Below are 6,552 nucleotides of genomic sequence, written 5' to 3'. Positions count from 1 at the left end.
TTTATTTGCATAATAGGCGTTTATGCTGGAGCAGGCACTGAATCCCAGGCCTGCTCAGATGTGGTCTGTTAGGTAAGAAAGCGATTTTTCTCACATTGGCTCAGGAAATATTTGCTAACACTTGCAAATGCATTACTAAAGGAGAAGCTGATGTCTTAGAAGTGGTCCAGACATTCTCTTGAGAGTTGGAAGGCCATGGTTCAATCATCCTCTGTCTACTTCATTTTCATTACAAAGCCACATTTCAATCTATGGCTGAAAACACAAAAGTTCAGCAGATTTCTATTGCTGAACATTTAAAACTGGTAACTAGAGCTCAGGTAAATTTTTGCTAGGAATCTGATGATTTGTCCTGAAGAATGATGGTTTTCCAAAATACGTCAGCCCAATATTTTTCTCTTTTCAGTTGAATAAATTACTCAATAAGTTTGCACTATCTACAGTTTATTGGTAATATTTTTTAAAGCAGAAGAGATGTTAAGTCTTTAAAATAAGATAATCTTTAATTACTGGTTTCAAAACAAAAGAGCAATTTGTGAGGATTTTGATATCTCTGGAGGCATTTCTTTCCACTTATGTGTGGATTTTTATAATACAAATCACCAGCGCTTGATACAAGCTGTCATGAAAAGCATGGAGCATCCCCTGCATAGTTTTAGATGAAGATGTGTGTTTGTCATGTAGCCAGTTCTTATCCCATACTTTGTTTTGAGTCTTGATGGGATGAGATGTCTGGAAGGCATTGCTGAGTGACACATTTTAAAATCACTAAGTCATTTGAAGACCCATATTAAATGTACTTGCTCTTGTATTGTTTAATGCCCTTTTCACAACAATAAGGAAACTGTCATGGTCTATTACACCAAGGAGTTTCAAGGTTTTCAGCATATATGGAACTTAATTGCTCAGTTGTGTTTGATAAGAGAAAGCCTGATCCTGGTAGGATTTAGATTTAACTTTGAAATAGTTTTTCCATCCCACAGGGAAGCAGTGAATAAGTGAAGAGGAATTCTGTGATGAGGGGGATTGGAAAGCTGGGGTTGTACCACAGACTGAGAAGAAGACTTTTTGTCTGGTCATCTTAACTGGGCAAGTCAGTTATGATCAGCAACATTTCATGTCTGAAATTCTTATACTGAAGTAAATGCATTTTAATAAACTAAAATAACTTGCTCTGTCTAAAACCAGAAAATTTGCTGTACTGCAAAATTAAAGTCAATGACTCCTTCCCTGTCTGAGTAACTGATACCCAATTTTCAGTACAACTTGAAATCTGTGAGCCATCAGTTTCCTATTTTGTTATACTGTAATTGAGAAAGGTGGGGAAAATTATGTTTTGAACAGCTTATTTTTGTACTTAGTATCACATGGGCAATTTTCAACAAGCCCCTTTCTATTAATTAAGCTTCCTTCTGTTTCTGGCCTGCCTTGGTCCTTGGATGCTAAAATCTGTTACAGGCAAGTAGCTGAGCCACAATATTCATAATTCAGGCAGTCTCCCAGAGTGGCCACCTTGCTGTGATCTCTCTGTAGGCCTCCTTTGTATTCATTGTTCTTATTTCAAATTTATGTCTGTTTATCTGTAACCCAGATCCTCTTAGTTTTCCTAATACTTTGCCTCAAAGATCAGAAACTTTCACCTTTTAGTGAGTATCAGTGACGTGATGTCCCAGATCTGACTCCAGAATTCATGGTCCTTAAGTAATAGTGGATGGGTCTCTCTTTATTCTCTTTATTCTTGCTAACTTACCTGAAAGTTTGCAAGATAAAGATGAAAGATTCCCTCCTGTCCTTTTAATTTTTTTTCAATGAGCCTTAAACACATTTCAGTGAAATTCCAGCTGAAACCATGGACACAACTGCTTTCTTAGCCCCACTGTTGCTTATGTGCTTATGTCTTTTTTTTTTTTAACATTGCTTTTGTTTTGAGGCCAATATCCCAATCAGCATGACTTCTTCAATTGAGTGTATGCATTTGGTCTGCTGAGTTTCTCTCTTTCCTGGTAGTGCTGGTCTTTTTCTCCAAGCTGTGCAGACCCTCATGGTGTTGACACACTCAGGCCTGCGTGATGTGCTCCACAGAACCCTCCATCTTCTCCCAAGGTCCTGACATTGCCTTGGCTTGTGTATTCATCACAGAATGTGCAGGTTTAGTCAGCCACACAGACTGCACAGTTTTAGAGGATTCCAGAGCTGAGTCCTTTCTGTGGCAGCTCTCACAGCTGCCGTGGCTCAGATGTTCCACCACATCCTCACTGTGTCCATGCCATGGTACCACTTTTCTCTCTGCTTCAGTCTGAACTGGGTGGGGGTCTTTGCTTGGGCAGTTCTAGTTGCCTTGTCAAGGTTAAATCTGGAATTTAGCAGTCTCATTTCTGAGCTGGATTTTCCAGATCCTGAATATTATATTTTTATCTGTGTCTCGGCCACCAAGTTGTAAAACTAACTCTCCAAATGTAGACCAGATATAAAATCCTCAATAGTTTCACCTTTTTATTTTTCTTTTTTTTTTCCCTCCTTAATTTCTTTTTTTTTTTTGTGGGGGGAGTATGGGGATTGGTTTTTCATCTTTGTGAGGAGAACAGTTTACCACAAGTTACCCAGAGAAGTGGTGGGATAAGTCTTCTGCCAGGTTTCAAGGAATTGTTCAACAAACTTGTTGTTAGATTATTAATGCCATTATTCAGCGGTCATGCATAGGGACGGGGTTGGAAAGAATACTTTTATCCTGCCTGACCTTCAACTGTTTGTAAGATGAACTTTGGAATAACACAGCACCCAGTTCCAGCTCTCGTGCTGCGAGGTGCTTCCTAATGCAGAATGTTGAACATGCTTCTGAAAGCTTCTCACTACAATCCTTGTCTTCAAATATTGACATAATGTAATTCCTTTTGTTACACAGTGTTCTAATGACGTGTTGCAGACCACTGTGTTACCAGCAGGACAAAGAGAGCAAGGGCACATCCACAGTGCTGGGCCCAGTTCTGAGCTCCCCAGTGAAGGAGATATGCACATACTGGAACAAGCCCTCCAAAAGGGTTCAAAGGTGGTGAAAAGATGGAATGTCTGTCATTCGAGGAGGGGCTGCGAGAGCTAGGAGTGTTCAGCTGCAGAAGAGATGGCTCAGGGGGATCTCATACCTGATTGTATCAATACCTGATTGTGGAGACCTCCATGTCCAGAGGAAGGCCACAGAGAGGATCAGAAGGCTGGACCATGTCTTCAAGAGACTGATTTGGGGTTTTAGCCTGGAGAAAGCTTTGGGGAGACCTTACAGCATCTTCCAGTACCTAAAGTGGGGGGGCTACAAAAAAAGTGGAGAGGGACTTCTTTCAAGAGCATGTAGGAATAGGACAAGGGGTAATGGCCTTAAACTGAATGAGAGTAGATCCAGATTAGATATTAGAAAGGAGTCCTTTAAAAGGGTGGTAAAACTATGGGACATGTTGCCCAGAGAAGCTGTAGATGCCTCATCCCTGGAAGTGTTCAAGGCCAGGTTGAATGGGACTTTGAGGAGCCTGGTGTAGTTGAAAGTGTCCCTGCCCATGTCAGGAAGGTTGGAACTAGAAGGTCTTTAAGGTGCCTTCCAACCCAAACCATTTCATGATTCTTTGGCTCTAAGTAAAGAAGGAAAAGCCAGATTCTTCTGTAACAATAAGTGACAGGATGAGAGTCAATTGAAATTCAGGAAATTGCATGCAAATATAAAGTAGAATTTTGTTCCTTTTGTAATGTGAGGATGATTGAAGACTGGAACAGGCTGTCCAGAAAAGTTGTGGAATCCCCATCCTTGGACATATTCAAAACTCAGATGCGTGTAGCACTGAGCAACTTGCTGTAGGTGACCCTGCTTTGAGCAGGGGACTTGGACAAGACAGTCTCCAGAGATGCCTGCCAAATCCAACAGTTCTGTTATTTGGTGAATCTACATATGTAGTATGTATAAAAGAAAGGTTAAACAGTACAAAGGTGAACTTATAACTGAACCGACACATATCCTACTCTCAGCTACACCTGGTCTGTTGCCCAGTATAAGCTAAATTAATGGAAAAATGCCATACTATGGTCACAGGTTAGAATATTATTGCTGGAACAGTAATGAATGGTTATTAACTTTTACCCATGAGGTGCTCATGTTTCACCATGGTGTGGGTCATACACTGTACAAACACAGTTGTAATGTCCCTGTCAGGATTGCTAGCTGGCTGCTCAAGCCAGTTGGAGTGAGTTTAGGCAACGTGTACTTAAATTTCTGTTTAAACGTCATGGCCTGGAAATGGTGAGCACACCCCCACAGGTGGTGACACTAAACAAGCAGTATCAGTCACAGGGAGCTGATAGAGGATGGGTGTTCCCATTCTCCTGCTGGCACAGCTCCAGCTGATGGCTTGATGATAATGTGGCTCTATCTTGGCATTCAAATGCAATATGCTCATTTACAATTGCTCTTTTTAAAATTTTTTTCTGGAGGTGGCATAAGCAATGCTATCCCAAATCTTGTGAAATACTTAGTGGTGAAAAGGTTGATGTATGTTTCAGCAATGCTTGGCACAGAGGTGCAGGAGCTGGGACAGAGCAGCCTTCTCTCATTTGCCCTCCCTCTCCACAGGGTCATTCCAGCAGCTGTCAATGGCTGAAACAGAAGCAAGCTTAAGCAGTGTGGTCTTTCTGCATCCAGCTGTTCCCTGTATCTAGCTGTATCACTTGGAGATTCCCTGGGAGGCAGGGAGTACCCACATAGTCAAGTCAAAGGTAGTCTAATCTCTGTGTGTCAAAAAAGTTGTGTGGAAAAAGATGGAGATGTGAGTGTGATCTGAAAGCAGATCACTTAAAAGTAGGCCACTACATGAGGAGCCATACATAAGTAAAAAATGCATATACTAGAGTTCCTGTGTCAATTATCTTTAGGAGCCATTTCTGCTTTTAACATGTCTGAATGAGAAGAAAAATTAAGGTGTAATTTCTTGGTTTGTGTTGAGAGACTTGTAGCTATCCTGCTGTAGCTAGCTAGGATTTCAGAGCTGGATGCACTGACTCATTACAAGCGCCAGCAGGCTGGGATTTCAGTTCCTGCCCTCCTATTCTGTATCGTGCAGCTGCTGGAGCTGCAGAGCAAACAGGCAGATGGTGGAGACCTGCCTGCGACCAGCAGCCTCCCACATTCTGCAGGTGTTGCTGGGCAGAAGTAGCCAGAGACCAGCTGGTAGCACCCACCTCCTTTCTGGAATGAGTGGAGGGAATATAAATCAGCAGCACAGGGAGAATGGAGGAAATGCCTGTCTTTGCTTGGCTATTGTGGAGCTCTGCTGTTTGCTGGATTGGTTAGCAGGCCTGAATCTAAGCTGCTAGTTCAGGACACAGTGTTGATCCCTCCAGTGATCCTAAGTTTTAAATGTCAAATATCAAAAAGTTAAAAAGCAAACTGAAGGTAGTGAATAGCAGTCATGTAGATGATGTCAGTTATTTGGAGAGAAGAAATTATTCAATGCTATATTCATGTGGCTGGAACATGCCAAAAGACCACAGGCATGGGAGTCAGTAATTTTTGCTGCTATTTTCATTTCAGGTTTGTATGGGAGGCACTACTTTCACCTCATTCATATGAGGATTGAATAATAAACTGTAGACTGCTTATAAGCTCTACTATCTGTTCTACCTCCCTGTACTTTCTAACTAAAGATCCTAAAAAAGCTAAAAATTATTTGCAGTTTTGGATGAGCTTCATGTGGACGCTTGGATATTGCAAATGTCACAATGCGTGTGTGCAGAGCTGTTCTCTATGGTTAGGAGCTGAGACCTTTGGCATGATCTCCTATAAAGTCTTTCTTTTTTCCTCCTCTTTTAGAAGAAAAAGAACCTATCAGACGGTGGGTTCAGCTGAGGATGCCTTCATAGTTTTGAGAGGTGTTCCTTACACTTCTGTTTCTTCTTTCTATTGACCAGTAAGATTGTCACACCTGTATTTCCTTGCCAACTTCCTGGTTGATGTGTGCATGAGATCAGCATCTAGCTTGCTTGACTGTGTTTCTCATGTGGCTGTTACACAGAACCAGTCCTACATTTGGTCTTAACTGGCCTGGCTCAGCCCAAAGAATAAATAACATTCTTATAGCTGGTAGATTAGAGTCATCATAAAAGTCTAATAATTGCTGTAAGAAGTAGCAAGCTGCATCTTGAACTTTGAGACCCTCCTTTTGTGATTGACACTGCTATGTCAATGAAACTTAAGCATGAATGCACCATAATAATAAGAATTTTCCAACCGTCTCCTTGACTCAGTCAGATTGGTTGTGAAATAAAACTACCCCATTTCCTTCTGTTAAATACAGAAAATGTAGGAATTTAAAACTCTCATACGAATAGCTCTACCTTTTAACTATTTCAGTTGCAGGCTGTAAGAGTTTCTGGGAGATGCCATTGTGAGGCACTCCAGCAAAGTTAGTCATTTGTTGTTGAATGTGCATTTGTCTAGCAGAGCTTGGGTCTACATTACTCACAGGCTTTTTAGTTCCTTTGGATTTGGGAAATGAGAAAAAATAATTTAATTTAAGA

Source organism: Geospiza fortis, unplaced genomic scaffold (genome assembly GCF_000277835.1).
Source record: "Geospiza fortis unplaced genomic scaffold, GeoFor_1.0 scaffold138, whole genome shotgun sequence".
Classification (NCBI taxonomy): domain Eukaryota; kingdom Metazoa; phylum Chordata; class Aves; order Passeriformes; family Thraupidae; genus Geospiza; species Geospiza fortis.
The sequence above is the reverse complement of the archived record's forward strand: the minus strand, read 5'-3'. Positions refer to the sequence as shown.